Consider the following 16179-nt stretch of genomic DNA (forward strand, 5'->3'; position numbering starts at 1 on the left):
ACCCACATCACCTGAGTCCCAGTCCAGTGTGTTATCCACATGGCCTCCCACTTCTGAATCACTACTAACCCAGCGTCCACCACAGTATGCGAGGACACTGCGCCGTTGGTGGTGCCCTTGTTCAGGTTAGAGTTAAAACCAAGACTTGTCTATAAAGATTCAATATTGCTTTTGACAAGACTAGTTGTTAACCCTGGTATTCGCCTCGGCAGATTCCCAGGTGGGCGATTACATTTACTCCAAGATTAGCTGAGATCAGAATCAATCCCCATATCTGAAGATCTCTGTTTTTCTTGTAGATGGCATAGAAAATCCTGTGGGAGGGTGTGTGTGTCAGGTACTGTGTAACTGAGTTTCCATTTATCCCTAGCATCTAATCCACATTCATGGAAACTCGCTTACAGTCTATGGGATGCACGTCCCCTCCTATGCGATATTCTTGGGGGGTGGGGTAGAGAGAGAAATTCCCCAGCTACTTGACCGGGGAGTTACATTTCTACAAAAAATGAACTGTTCAAATTCACTGTCCTGACCACCATTTTACTGTGCTCCTCAAGGGGCTGTGAAAATGCACAAAAACGCAAGGTAGGCCTTGAAGCTACGGGAGGTACGTTTTCACATCACCTTGCCCGCTGCATAGCTGACCACCAGTCAACAGACGGATCGAGTCTTATCCTTATCTCACCAACTGGTGTGATACCTCTGCCTCCAATGGAATTATTGCTCATTCGCAAGGGTGCAAGTGAGATCGGAGTCAGACAGATCTTAGGGCAGGTTTATAAAGCTCCAAACACAGCAGAAATGGGATGTTCCCACAGCACAGGGCCAGTGAGCAGAAGGGCCGTGCTCCATGTCTCATAGCAGAGCAGAAGTTTTGTGCATTGGAACACAGAGGGAGAAGCAGTGGGTATGCTAGCTGTGGCCAGTGACTCCGTGTATGGTGGGGGAATGGGGTGTTTGTGTCACAACCGACAGCAGGGGACAGAACCGGGGCCTCTGCAGCAGACAGCTTGAGATAAACTTCCAGAGTCTATAGGTAGGGGCAGTAACAGACTCAGACCTTTAGGGATCAGGCACAGAGGGGCCAAAACCTAACAGCCACTGACCAGCGGGGTATATTTACAACCTCTAGCAACTCCTGCCCTGGCTGGAGTCCTCCACAAAACCCTGGATGTATTTCATTCCATTCTGAATCCTATCGCTCCTTCCCAAAGCTGGGCTTCGCTCACATCTTTGGCAGAGCTGCCCCTTCCCTCCAAAGGCCAATTTGATTTCAGAACTGTGTGAAAGGAGGGCTCTCTCTCCCTGGCCTTTTCTCTCTTCAGAGCCAAAAAGAGGAAAAGGAATAATAACACAAATATCCTATTTAGCAGCATGCACTGGGTGGGTTTACTTCCTGACAAAACATTACAGGATGTGCCCAGTTTAACCATGGAAAACTGGTTTGGCTCAAATCCCTCCAGAGTGGACAGGACCAAGGGAATTTGGACAGCTTGCTAGGCCAGCGTGTCACCATTCTTCATGAAAACTCAGCTCTCAAATAACCCGTGGGCCAAAGAAAAAGTGAAGGGAAAAAAATCTTAAAAGTGAAAGACACTAAATGAAGGTCTCCAGGAGTAAAAATAAAAGGGTCAGAGTGTTAACACGTTAAATCAGAAACAGATGGATCTGCGTCATGGCGGCTGCTCGCAGTCCGTCAGCCTGAGTCACCAAGAAGGGGGAGGAGGGTATCTCTGCTTCGGTGCTGGGTGTGGGGTGCAGGAAACAAGGCAAACAGAAAGCTGTGCGCTGTTTAAGCAGGCTTAATATGGCATTGGGGGCAGGTGCAGACAGGCGAGAAGGTGAAATGCAACTCCTTAATCATGGAATTTGAAGATGCATCCACTCCACCCACTGCCGGGGCAGTGTTATTCCCTGCAGACCTTTCCTCAGGTGCTTGCTCAAGCATAAATCTGAACAACTCCAGCTTCAGGGATCCCACCACTTCCCTTGGAAGGGAAATCTTATTGACCGCACTGTGTTAGGAAAGTTTTCCTGATGTCTAGCCCATAGTTTTCACTTGCTTCTTTTCATCCCATTATCCCTAGTTAGTCCTCCCTGACAATTCTTCCTCCATCCCTAGTGATGAGTCCCATCCATTGTATGTATTTTGGTGATTCTCCTTTAAAAGTAGCAAGGGCCTGATTCTAACCCCATACCCAGGGGACCTTGGTGGAGTTACTCCTAATTTTTACCTCTGTACATGAGATCAGAACCAGGTCCTAAGTTTATAAAAGCTGGCATCAGTTTGGCTTCACAAGGGGATGTAGGTGGGGTGGGCACACTGAGGACTGGACCAGCGACTTCCACCAAGCATAAACCGCTAAGACTTGAACTAAAGGCCGTAACAGCCTCACAGCCTTTGTGAACTAGGGACACATAACACACACCCAACAGTGGGTAACATGAGCGCCTAGCTTCTTAGCATTGCCGCTGAGCCCTCTGTATCACTGGGGACAGGCGAGAGGATGAAACGCTGGAACTTTTAGCTCTGAAAATCTTTATGCTCACAATGTGTCCGAATAATGTGATGTGGTGCCCATAGTGGGGCACGTGACAGGCTGCAGAGGTATTACCTAGTCTCTGGTAGAGAAGGTTTAACTCCAGTTTCCTTTTCCTTTCCCTTTGGACCAGTTTTCCACTGGGCCATCCCACCAGTTTACAGGGAGGAAGTGTCTGAATGCCTGGGTTTTACCAACAGCTCTGGCACTGATTCACTGTGACAGGTTGCTGCCTTGTGCCTCAGTTTACCTGTCTGCAAAAGAAAGATAATCGACCCGATCCAGTCAGATGCTGACTGTGCCCATTTTTGAGTCTCTGTTTGGCAGGAACTGAAGGTGCTCAGCACCTCACAGGATCAGGGGTGTGGCTGAAATTCACAGAAGCCAGGACATTCATGGCTGAGATTAGTGATCCAAGATTGATATTTGGACCTAGCTCAGGCTTGACTCTTACCTCTCACTCTACACTCAGTTGCTTTTGTGACTTCATTACATTTTTGGTTTTAGGTTTTACAGTCCCATGGGCTCTAATGAGGGTCAAGTAGTTAACCTCACTTGCAGATTTCAACGTGTCCCTTTGTTGCCATGAGATGACATTTGTTCTGCTTGGTTCCCCTTGGATTTTTTGCAGTTACTGTTTCTTTTTTAAAATGTCATCTACATGGAAAATTGACCAGCATAGCTATAGCAGAGATGCTATCTAGAATAGCACCCCATGTGGACACTCTATTCTGGAAGAAAGTGACTTTTATTTCAGAATAAAGTATCCACACAGGTGGAACTCTGGAATAGCCATAGCAGGGTAATTTATTCTCCAATAGCTCTGCCCAGAGGTGAAAGTAAGCCCCAGGGCCTTTAAATCTCAAAGGCCCCGCCTCTTCCGGTCGAGGCCACGCCCCCGCTCAGGACTCCAGAGTACCGGTAAGTCCTTTAAGTTACTTTCACCCCTGGCTATGCCAATCAATTTCCCTATGTAGACAAGGCCTACGCGTATGACAGTTAGCATTTTGGACCAGAACAGCTGTCCTCTGGACTCGCATGGGCTATTATGTAAAGGAGATAACTGGTTTGTCACACTAAGAACCATCCTGAAAGCTGCAGCTGGGCCTGAGCCACAACTTTTGCATGCAGATCTGAAGATCCCCAAAGTTTGGGCATTTCTGAATCCAGGGTTTCGTTACAGCACATTATAGCGCTGGAAGTGGTCACATAGCTCAGATCTGGCATGGGCCTATTTGCAGCTAGAGATGGAAGTGGAACCAAACCCCTGGATCCAAACTGCTTTCAAGGTCAGGGTGGTACGGAAATGGGGCTTTCATTCAGGCTCCTCTGTAGTTTAAATCTCCCTGTCGTGGGGTCCTCTAGTTATTTTTCATTTCAAATGCAATTAGTCCATGAAACCAATGGGAATTACTCACAGGCCTGGAGGAGAAATGCACATTGGGCCTGATACTACAAACTTTTCTTCATGTGAGTATCCTTTCACGTGCAAGCAGTTCCACTGACAATTCACAGTGTGCAGTATGGAAACAAAACAAAATCCAGGCTAGAGAGTCATTGGTAATATCCATCTCCCACCCCTATTTAACATGAACAACAATCCAGGCCATTTTTCTGCAAAGCGACGGATCCCAGAATCACACTTCACGGGCCAAATGTCAGCCAAGCGCACGATGTTTATAACCCCCTTGCAACTGGGGGTTTCTGATGGAAATGCCAACAGACTCATCAACACAGAAAGCCTGGGAATGGTGATATTTTAATCTAGGTTTTGTATATAGACAGACCAACTAATGAGCTCTCTGAAGGCCACAGACTTGCAGATTCCAGAGTGCCCATTGGTTTATGTAATGTTTTATTATAACCATATATAGTGGACTAAGGAGCAATGGGCAAGTACCTGTTTTAAGGAGCCACTTTAATCCACCCCCAGATTTATAGTGTGATTTAGCTAAAGATGCCAGGTCAGTTTTGATCTCAGTTATACCCTGACTGCTCCTTTGAGGAAGGCCTCTGCTTTGGATGCCTGGCCTTTGTAGGCCCAAAAGCGTACTGAAACTGTTCCGTTAGCCCCAGATCCTGCCAACTCTTCTGACTTGGAGCAGTTCCTTTAATTCACTGGGACTGCTCATGTACGTGAGGATTACTCACGCAAAGAAGTGCTGGTAGCACTGGGTACATAGCGACGGACAGTCAAGAAGAAAAAGCACCCGGAGAATAATTTTTAGACAATCTAGAACTGATGGGGGTCGCAGGGGGGATAAAACGATCTAAGGCCCTGATCTTGCAGCCCTGACTCAAAGAAGACATTGAAAATCAGTGGGATTACTCGCAGAGGAAGGATTACTTGCATGGGTAGGATATTGCAGGTTTGGGCCCCTAAGCCATACAAGCCATTTTTAAAGAAAGGCCAGTCTGCACCCCAGCTGACAACTAGCATATGCCAACTTTCAGCTCGATTCAATTTAAAACAGCTGAGCTGTAAATGAGGCTTATAATGGAATTGGCAAATGACCCTTAAATATGGCATTGCAAATCAACGGCATAAAAAAATTAACTTGGCTCAAGTTCGGATTTAACTCGCAGCCCTTCCTTCCACTCCATGCTGTGAGCAGATAGAGGAGCATGGCGGACCCTTCATGCCATAGTTCCTGAGTGCAGGAAAGCAGCAAAACCTGCTCTCAGTACTTTAGAAGAATCCACCCTTACAGACAAAAGGGCTGCCTTACTGCGCAGACCACAGAGACAGTCTCGTTGATTTATTTTGACATATATTGAACCTCAGGCAGTTTCCAGATGGAACCCGAGAACTGCTGATGGGCTTTGGATTTTGTCTGGATCCTTCCCATGACGCAAAGAGCCATTGAGAATAAAGGCTTTTTAATTTTTTCCCCGAGCAGCTCTATTAATCGCTACATTTTGAACTCACCACACTGTCATTACAATGTCAGATTAAATCACAGGTGTGGTACCATAACATAAATACATACACAAAATCAGTTAGAATGGCTCACAAAGAGCTTTACAGCAAAAGATTGTAGGGGGAGGTGGGAACTGCTTCAGTGTCTTCAGGCCAGACTCAGAGGGGATGGGCGAGTCTTGCAATCAGTGGAGGTACTGCAGATTTACACTAACTATGGTCAGAATCTGACCCAGCAAGTCTAAAGGAATTTAAACTGATGTAATTCACACGTTCTTCTGGCTTTGTTGGGCCGAATTTTGTTCTCAGTTACACTGGTGCAAATATGGAGTGATTTCAGTGCTTTAAATGGAGTTACTCTGGGTTTACACCAGTGTAACTGAAAGTAAGAAAGTTATACCTGTCACAGTTCATGTCAACTGTACCTATATTCCCCCTCTATGATCCCTTGATGGCAACCACTCTAGGTTCCTGGCACCTCATCCGTCACTTCTCTGGAGCAGCTATCCACGTCTCTCTCCTTCCTGATTGGGAGTTCTCCAGGCTGCACAATTCCGTGCCTACACTGTCTTATCTCCAGCAAGCCAGACCACCTAAGAGCAACTGTGCTTTGCTTTTTCTCCGGAGGCTATGAACAGCATAGCTGCCACAGTTATATGTTACTACACAACTCTTTCTAAGCAAGCACATTTATTCTTATGGTAAAAGCATTACAGAAAAACATATTAAAAACAAGAAAAGAACACATACACATGTTCAAAGCTTACCAGAGGTCATACCAACCCAGGTTCAGGCTCTGGCAGTTGTCAGTCCTTAAAAACCCACAACTGGGTTTTCCCCGTAGTTACAAGTTCACAACCATCTCCAATTCAGAACCAGAACAACCATGAATAGTTCAGTCTTTCCTTTATACAGCTTCAGACTTTGATCTTGGCCTTATCTAAAAAGTGATCAGGAGACAAAGGCCTACTCCTCACAGCATAGCTTCAAAGGGCTTGGTTTTTGCATAACTGGTGGTGGGGCATTTGCATTCACCTCTCCCTAGATATTTCCCAGGAAAACCACTTCATACCTTTTGTTCCAAAAGTCCATTCTTGTCTGGCACATTGTTCAATATAATCCTTTGAACCCATAGGTCTCACATCTGCCACCTCCTCTCCCCCTGCAAGATGTTACAAACAATCCCAGGCCATAGTAATACACAAACCTTCATTGAATACAATGGACCCCAAAGATACTTAATCTTAACTCAGTAAGGTCTCCAAGGATATTGCCATATCTGTTACAACACCAGCTTGTGACCTGATCCTACAAATGAATCCACAGAGGACGGCCCCATTGAAGTCAGCCAGGCTAAAGGGTCTGTCTGTACAAAGAAGGCACGGATTTAGAGCCTTAGCATATGATTTACACCAACTGACACACCTTTTGTACCATTATATTGTTTTGGGTGGACACAGTTAGTGTCTAGTGTAGACACAATTCATGGCTATAAAGGTACCTTATACTGTGGTAGCTTATTCCCTTTCCTATATGGAAATAGCTATGCAACTATAGCACTTTGATAAGAGTATAACTGCACCCACACTAGGAGGATTGTACCACTTTAACTATATTTAAAGCAGTATAGCTTCTGTGTGTAGACAAACCCTGTAGACTCTCAAGGCCAGCAGTTCTCAAATAAGGGCCGCCGTTTGTTCAGGGAAAGCCCTTGGCGGGCCGGACCGGTTTGTTTACCTGCTGTGTCTGCAGGTTTGTCTGACTGTGACCGCGGCCAGTGTACCTCATCCCTTAGCTGCCAGCAAACAGAGCCCCAGGAATCTAGGTCATCTCCTTGGGGTTACATATGTTTATCTACACAATTATATATATACACATATATATGTGCAAAACTCATAGATTTCCATCACAACTTCAACAACCACCACCTAGCTATTAAACTCTCTCTAGAACACTCCCACACTAGCATCAATTTCCTGGACACCATAATCAGTTCCAACAATGGAACCCTATAGACAACTATACACAAGAAACCCATAGATTATCACACTTACCTTCACAAACCCGGTAACCACCCCAAGCACACCCAGAAATCTGTTATCTACAGCCAGGCACTCAGAAACCACTGAATGAGCTCTGAGGAGAAAGTCAAGGATTATATATATCTTCACTTAACTCACTTGAAACTGCCTTCAGCAGACAAGGACCCTCTACCAGGGAAGTAGATCGTATCATAGGTACCTTGTGTACCTTGAGAAAACCTGCTTCAATAAAGAAATAAAAACTCATCTGACCACACACCCCTAATTGTTGCCTACCACCCCACACTGAAACCCATACGGGGTATCGCTAAACAATTGCAACCCATCCTTGATGGGAACAAGATCCTGAAAGAAATCTCTCCTGGCTGTACTCTCCTCTTCTGACCTTCAAACAAGCCTCCAACCTCTTCAAGCTCATCATCAGAAGCAAGTTCCTCACAGAACAGGACTCATCAACTCAAAGCAGCACTAGACCCTTTCATAACAACAGATGCAAAACCTGCAGACATATCTCCACTGCTACGATGATTATCAAACCCAACACACCTTTCAAGATCCATGAATCCTACACATGCCTATCATAACATGTGGTGTACTTCATCCAGTGCACTAAATGCCCCAATAACAACTATGTGGGTGAAATGAAACAATCATGACACTCTCGAATGAACTCGCATAGAAAAACGATAAAAGACAAAAACATCGTGACACCTGTGTGTGAACACTTTTCGCAAAGCGATCACTCTGTATCCGATCTTTCAGTCCTCGTCCTCAAAAGAAACCTGCACAACATCTTCAAAAGATGAGCCTGGAAGCTTAAATTCATAACTTTGCTAGAAACTAAAAATCATGGATAGAATAGAAACACTGGATTTATGGTTTATTACAACAGTCTACAACCCAATACCCACCTCCACCCCCGGCAGCTGCCTTCCCCCCCTCCCTTGAATGGCCCCTTGAAATATATGTTAACTACATATGCAAAAAAATCTGATCCACCTTATATTTAGCTGTGACATTCAGGGCAGGTCTACATTAGGAATTTACATCAGCACAGCTGTACCGATGCAGCTGTGCTGCTGTAGCACATCTGGTGAAGAGATCTCCCATTGACTTAATAACTCCACCTCTGTGAGAGGTGGTAGCTATGTCGGCGGGTTTCGGGTTGGTATAACTGTGTCGCTCAGGGGTCTGGATTTTTCACACCCCTAAGTGATGTAGTGATAAGGGTGTAGTGTAGATCTGCCCTCTAGTACCTTTCCCATACTTGAAGAACTCTGTGTAAGCTCAAAAACTTGTCTTGCTCACCAACAGAAGCTGGTCCAATAACTGAAATTATCTCACTCACCTTGTCTCTGCAAAACTCAAATCAACCTCAATATACACCCATACAAACCACATATACAGAGGGCCTATTCATGTGACAAACAGCAGAGCTATGTGATAAGCTGTGGAACTATGTGATCTATTACAGAGCAATATACGTTTATCATATATCTTTTTATAGCCTCACTTGCCCTCTGCCTCCTAAGCAATATCCAAGCCCCTGAGCAACCTCAGAATTTGTGCATACTGACTCTGATCCTGCTCCCATCAAAGTCAAGGACAACACTCCCATTGAATTCAGTGGGGCAGAATCAAGAGAACAGCATTTAAAGTCATGCATCTGGCTTAAGTACCTTGCTGAATCGGCCTCAGTCCTTTACCTCAAGCAGTAGAGGCTCATGATTTTAGATTGGGACGTTCCCACTTCATCCAGGGGGTGTTGCATACAGTCAGTGGCATAGAAGAACCTATTAGTTAAGCTGCTGGCCAAGTTCTGCTCTCACTTATAGCTGTTCATCCCTAATGAGGTTGCAGAGGTGTGACCAAGAGCAGTATTTTGCTGTTTGTCTCTATCAACAGGAATTTCTGGTGATTCACTAAAGAGCTGTTGCAGGAGTTCCGGGCAGGCAGGGGACCTTGGGGACCACAAAATTAGGGATTAAAGGCCCAATGCAATGACCACTGAAGACAATAAGTATTTGATCAGGTCTTTACACAATGGCCTCCTATGTCTGGAGCAGTATTTTTGGAGGGGCTGGGAGAGGCAGCTGCCCATTCAGTCCCAGAGAAGGTGGAGATATTTTGTTGGGTAGGGATCCCAGACATTTCCTGGAGTAGCAGGCTGTTTGGAAGGCTTATTTACATAAGTTTTGTTGGGTCATCAGGTAAGGCTGCTTTCCAACCCGCCTCCTAAATGACGTGGTTGGGTAGGAAATGAACACAGTTACTGGCAAGTTACCCACATTTATTGGCTACATGACTTTATAAGCTCCAGGTCTTTCTCAGGCCCTGTAAAAGCAGCTTGTATATGAAAACACATGGTGTAGTTAAATACACATAAGTTCCTCAATGCCATGTGCGCCTGTGTGCCTACTTTTGTGTGTCGTGAATGTAAACTACTCACACGAACAAATGTTTTTTCAGAAGTGCATTTTCTTCTGTGTATTTTAAGATGGTTTCCTCTGCTGTATTTTCATGTTATGCTTAAAAATAAAATTTGAATCTACATCAAACCACATCTACATCTTGCTATAGGTGGTAAAAAAAAGCCTCTTCCATAGTGAGAGAATCAGGAGGGTAACTAGAACTTCATATTTGACTGAATACATATAGCCCAATCCAGCCTTTAAAAGTCAAAGCAAAATCGTCAGTGTATATATATATATTTATATTTTTGATGTCTCACATGAGCTCTCTGGAATATATGGAGTCTAATATAGTGAAATCTGATTTACACTTCCAGCAGGCAACTTTAACGGCAATGGGAGTGCATGTGTAAATCTCTATGTCTGAAGATAAAAACATACAAGGCTGGCCCTTTAAATTCCTTCTGCTTTGAATGCCATTGAATGAGTTCCTATTTTTAAAAGAGGGACACTCCTTTCTGCAGGAGACAAGGGGACTAGTAATTTGCACAAGTCTTACATCAATCCACAATAATACACAGACCTATGGAAAATAGATAAGGGAAAGCCCTGTTGGGACAACTCCAAATTAGTGCAGGCTGTCTTACCCCAGGGAAAAGCGAGTGTGTACCACAACCTCCATCTTTGTATATTCAGCCTTCACATTTGTATACCTGCCCCCTGAAGTAACTGCACCTCCGTTTCTGTCCTGGAAGGGATAATCAGTCATGCAACTGGCTGCACAAATTCAGGGATTACACACACAAATGCTGACATGTCATATGTGTCCATTCAAAACTTGAATTAAGTTGTCCAGTCCAGCTCCCTGAAGGATCTCAAAGAATTTCCTGTGAACTATGGCGTTTGAGTTCTTTAAAAGAGACTTGAATGCCCACCACATATTGCCCAAGCAACGCACTCTGTGTCCTGAACTGTCACAGATAAGCTATTAATTCTGTGATGGCCGCCATCTTGCTCGACACACTAAGGATTAGGCAGGCCATTAGTCCAGTTTTAAGCGTGACTGTGCTCTTTTGGGGTGTTCTGTGCCTTGTCGGGTATTGAGATAACCCGGGACATGGTTTTGTCCAGTATCCGATGGGGGACGCCATTTTGAAGAGCAAGCTGCTCCACCCTTGCTGGCATGATGTGCGTGCGTGGGGATAGAAAGGTGCACTCTACAAAACAGTGTCCTCTGTGCAGTGTGACTTTGTCACCGTGGCGGAGGTGAGCCTAATCCTGGAAATACCGGAATGTTCTGGGAATGCGTGAGCGACCACCTGACTAAGGACTGAACCAGAGACTTCCAAAGCTAAAAGCATGAGCTGCCACAGTTCAAGCTAAAGCGCCAACATTTTCAAACTGGGGCAGTGAGAGACTCTTAGCCTCTGCAGATCAGCATAGACGGGGACTATGACAACCTGACACCCCAATATTCACCACTGTCATATAATTAGGATATGTTTTGTACAAAGTATGTCTTGTGAGGTATCATTCTAAAAGTCTTAAACTGCTAGACATTAATATCTCATTGGAGTGTATGTTCTATCGTCGTATGTGAAGTTATGAAGTTTGGCTATGTATGTGTTACTAAAACATGTTGTGAGGTTGAAAGCACCCACAAGCAGCCTTTCAGGTACACCAGTAAAAAGGCCAAACAATGTTAATGGCCAATTAAGGAAATGCACACCAGCACAGGGATTACCCCAGGAACTGTGTACAGTAGAAACTTCTCAGAGAGAGCTCTACACAATGGGAACTGTTTGATCCAGGTCACAGCAAAAGAGCTTTCCAGCAAGTGGGAAGAAGACATAAAAGGGGGACAATGACATCCTCGGGGGAACCTCATTCTCCCTGCAATAACACAACTGAAAACACCAAGGGAACAAAGACTGAACTGTGAGAAGTGATGGTCCCAGGCCAGAAGGATCTTTAGCCCATGTATGAAAAACTGGGAAAGCCAAGGCAACTTGGGCCTTAAGAGCCTGCCAGTCTGTTTATCACTCAGGGTGAGAATTTGCTAATCTATATCCTATCTGTCTAGTGTGTTAAACTCAGTTTGTGGTTTTTGTTTATTTATTAAGGTCATCTGCTTTGATCTGTTGGCTATCCCTTATAATCACTTAAAATCTACCTTTTGTACTTAATAAACTTGTTTTATTTTAAACCCAGTTTGTGTAACTCATAACTAGGGGGAAAGGCGGTAAAAAAGCTGTGCATATCTCTCTCCACAATGAGGGAGAGAGCGAATTTCCATGAGCTCACGCTGGACAGTTCCTAGTGCAGTGCAAAACAATGCAATTTTGGGTTTACTCGCCAAAGCGGGAGTGCCCTGGAGTGCTGGGCAATTCCTTAGCTGAATGCTTTCCCATGCAGTGCTGATTTCAGTGTCTGTGTCTTTCTGCAGCTGGGTGTGTTCCTACCCGTGTGTGTGCTGGAGGAGGCTTGAGGGTCTGGCACAGCAGGACAGGGTGAGGGAGCCCAGGCGGTGGAACAGGCAGGCTCAGTGGTACCCCAGTACATCAGGGGGCACCCCGGAAGGGGGGGGCAACCCATCACAGGGACCTATAGCACCCACTCACTAATGAGTTAAAATTATCATTAGCAGCAGAATGAACAGCCATAGAAGTTGTAGACTGTGTCAGGTGCCAATAGCATGGACGTTTCTGTACCAGACGCAGACAGAGCCCATCCCAGTCCCAAGGAGTTTACAAATCCCAGACAAGCAAAGATTAGAAAAACAATAACACACTTGGGGTGCAAGTGCAGAGGATGAATACATTTTTTGTTTAGCCTGGATGGGTGATGGCATGGGTCAGCATCTGTGAGCCCTGAGAGGCTACTCTAATACAACTAAATAGTATACAACAATAATAATAAATTGCTGCCAGCCACCACTTCTCAGGCAGGACCTATGCTTCACCCCAAGAGCAGAGACCTGCCAGCAGGAGCCATAATGGAGCCCTAACTGATCTTTGTCTTTTCTTTCCACCTTTATCTAGTGCACATGGGCACCTCAGAGCATCCGCACTGAGTTTGGAAGCACTAAGTAAATGTTTTCAAAAAACGCGGAGGTAATAAAGGTAAGGCCAATCGTGAAAATATATTCCCACCCCCCCTCCCCCCAATGGAAAATAAAAGGAATGGCTCAGCCTTGAAAGTGAAAAATCCTGCTGTAAAGCCGGTTTTAAGAAAAAGGCTAGTGCACTGTGCTGCTTGCTAACCAGGCAGACGGGGCGGGTATTTCTGCCCTGAAACTTTAATGGGAAGGATTTGATTCTGCTGCAAGCGCATTTTATGTGCCCAGTGATTAAAGGGTAAGGGAAGAGTATAATTTATATAATTGTGAAAAACACAGAATGGCTTTCTGGGCTACAGTGTTTCTTTTATTTTCTTGTTACTCCTTTTGTGTTCAGAGCTTGTGAAAGGTGATGGATTGACAATGCTGGAGATAGAAATCTTCTATTTCCATCTGCAGGACATGTACAGCACAAGCAATGACAGCCACACATGCTGCCTCCCTGTTGTGGAGGGACCACTGCGGGGGGTGGGAGGATACTTCAGTTTATCTTAGGGTTTTCCATAGTACTGATTGATCCATACACTTATCTGGCCAGTATCGCCTCACAATCAATGGATGCAGCTCGAGATTATCTAGATTGTCTTTTCTACCCCTTCACTGGCGTATCTAGCACTTCCCAATCAAAGTAAGATCCGCATAGCGAGGGCTCTAGTGGGCTTCAAGGAGTCTTTCATGCTCCTTCCTTTCCTGGTAGAAGGCAGCGCTTCCTGAATTGTACAACTTGAGTTGCCTTTTTACCCTCATGGCCAATTTAGCAGCTAGACTCTTTGCTGAGGCTTTTAACAGGGGATGCCAATTGTAGTGATGGTTTTTGTGATGTGTAAATGGACCAAGCCCACTGACTTATTTCACATAAGCCACCAAACAGCTTTACCTGCATAACTTCTGGCTTTTGTCCATCTTCTCCAACTCTCTGCTTTGCTGGGATATAAATCTTGTTAATCTTTCACCAGCCCTTGCCATGACAACAGAATCGCTTGGTTCACCATTCCATGCACTGCTTGGGTGTCAGTCAGAGATGTATCAGTGGAAACTGAACTGTTTGTACTCTGGCGAGATCAATCAACGGTGAGCAGCTTTTCATGTAATGTTTCAATACATTGTTGGTTGCTGCCAGTTTTTATGTCTGACCCATCAGAGCTGGGACCTCAGATCAGCCTTGTAAAATCATCACGAACATTTACCTATACAAGGACCAAATCTATGTGCTCCATAAAACGGTGGTAGAAATTGCACCAGGCAAACAGATGTGTACAATTTTCTTGTTACTTTACAGGTGACTGGACGAGCCAGGTTTTAACAGATGAACTCCCAGAATTTCTGCTGGCTCAACTTGGTGTCCCCAGCTCGGCTGTGCTGGGCAGAGTTTGTTTTTTTGGAAGGAACAGAAAGACACTGTCTAAAATTCATTTGCACAACCATATCCTGGCGCTATAAGAGGGTTACTAGCTTTCTTTGATCAGTTCTTCCCTTAACCGTAATTGCCACTGTAGCCATTGGCACTAAAATAATTTAGATTAGCAAAATAACCTATTGCAGAAGCCTGTGATTATAGTATGATAGAAGGAATGAAGTATGGACTAGCCAGATGAGCAGAGGCCAGGAAGTCAGGAATTCCTGAACTCTAGTATTCCCTCTGCCACTCATTTTCTTGTTGGCCTTGAGTAAGTAACTTAGGCCCTGATTTTCATAAGTGCTGAGCCCCCACTGACTCCAGCTGGAATTGTAGGTGCCCAGCACCTTTGAAAATGAGGCCTTTAATCCTCTTCTTCAGCCCAGTCTCTAGAATATGGAATAATAACACATCCATCTGTCATGAAAGTGCTGTGCGGATCAGTCAGTTAGTGGTTGTCCAGTGCCTTGAAAATTATAAGTGTAATTATCATGCTACCTTACAAAGGGTCTTGCTTAAAATTTTCAGAAGCTCTTAAGTGGTTTAGGAGCCTACACCCCATAGTCAAAAGTGACTTAGGAAGCTAAGTGCCACTGCCTTTCAATGATACTGAGGCTCCCAAGTTACTTAGGTGCTCCTGAAAATTTGACCCCTAGTCCTTTGTGCGATGGCTGGCAAGAGATGGATGTGCTGAGAAGGCAGCATACTGAGGTTGGTGGACCAGATTAATGCTCAGAAGAGACACCTTTGGCCAAATGACATCGATGGGATCCCAAGGAAGCCACAGTCTTCCCTCCTGAGCTAGGTGGAGAACTGTCACGTGAAAATCTTGCGGGTGGGTAGAGGGAACAAAAGGAACAATAGGAACTTTGGGAGGGAGTTCATTGCTCAGGGTTTCAGGAGGATGGGGCTGGCCCGGGAATGGTTGAGGGTCCAAGAAGCTGGCATTAGAGGGGAATGCTGATACTTCACCACTCCCTTCCTTCCTCTCTGCAAACTGCCCTGGTTTGAATTCTAGCCACGCCTTACCTCTCTAACCATTAAAAATCTGCTCTCAGTGAGGAAGGTTTTTTTGTACAACACAAACCCCTTTCCTTTCTTTTAATGCAAACAAGTAGTTTTCTGGGCAATCATCTCCTCAGTTCTACTTAGCAGCATTTGTGTATCTTATACAGCATGTGTAAGAGTTTAGCAACATTTTAAACAAATGTACAAGTATCACTCATTGCTAAAGGGAAAAAAGATCCATCTGAAGACACAAAGGTAACAAACCAACAGATTTCCCCTTCCCTTAACCCTTCTAAAGGTAGCTTCTCCTTGTGTTTATTTTAATCCCTTGAATTGCAACGGTCACATGCCTCTCATTACCAACACAGGAAAATCTGTAATAATTCACACTGAATTAGACTGTTCCGGGGGATCCCTCTGTACGTGGGCCAAAATAAAGCTCTCGGGCTAGATCCTCACATGGTGCAAATCAGCATAGCGCCATTGACATTAATAGAGCTACCCGGATTGATTTACGCCAGCTGGGGAGCTGACCTCTTGTATTTATTCTGCGCAGCAATTCCTGCCAGTTGGGCAACAGATGCAAGTGAAAAATTTGTCACCTGGAACCCTGCATGGCCAGGACTCCGAGTGCTGTACTTTTGAGTCTGTGAGCAATTATTGTAATTATTTATATTACAGTGGTGAGATCAGGGCTCCATTTTAGGTACTAAAACAGAGCCCTTGCCTCAAACAGCTTATAGT

General features: G+C 44.9%; 1 protein-coding gene and 1 long non-coding RNA gene across 4 annotated transcripts in view; one reads left to right on the forward strand and one right to left on the reverse strand.

Annotated features, from left to right (window-relative positions):
• Positions 1 to 16179, reverse strand: part of ZBTB7C (zinc finger and BTB domain containing 7C) — a 272862-nt gene that overhangs the window by 32361 nt on the left and 224322 nt on the right. The gene's annotated exons all lie outside the window — the stretch shown is intronic.
• On the forward strand, positions 6 to 14860 carry LOC123372332. The gene is made up of 3 exons (XR_006580216.1): positions 6 to 125; positions 12955 to 13035; positions 14311 to 14860. It is a non-coding gene; the product is annotated as an uncharacterized LOC123372332 (long non-coding RNA).

Source organism: Mauremys mutica, chromosome 6, assembly GCF_020497125.1.
Source record: "Mauremys mutica isolate MM-2020 ecotype Southern chromosome 6, ASM2049712v1, whole genome shotgun sequence".
Taxonomy (NCBI): domain Eukaryota; kingdom Metazoa; phylum Chordata; order Testudines; family Geoemydidae; genus Mauremys; species Mauremys mutica.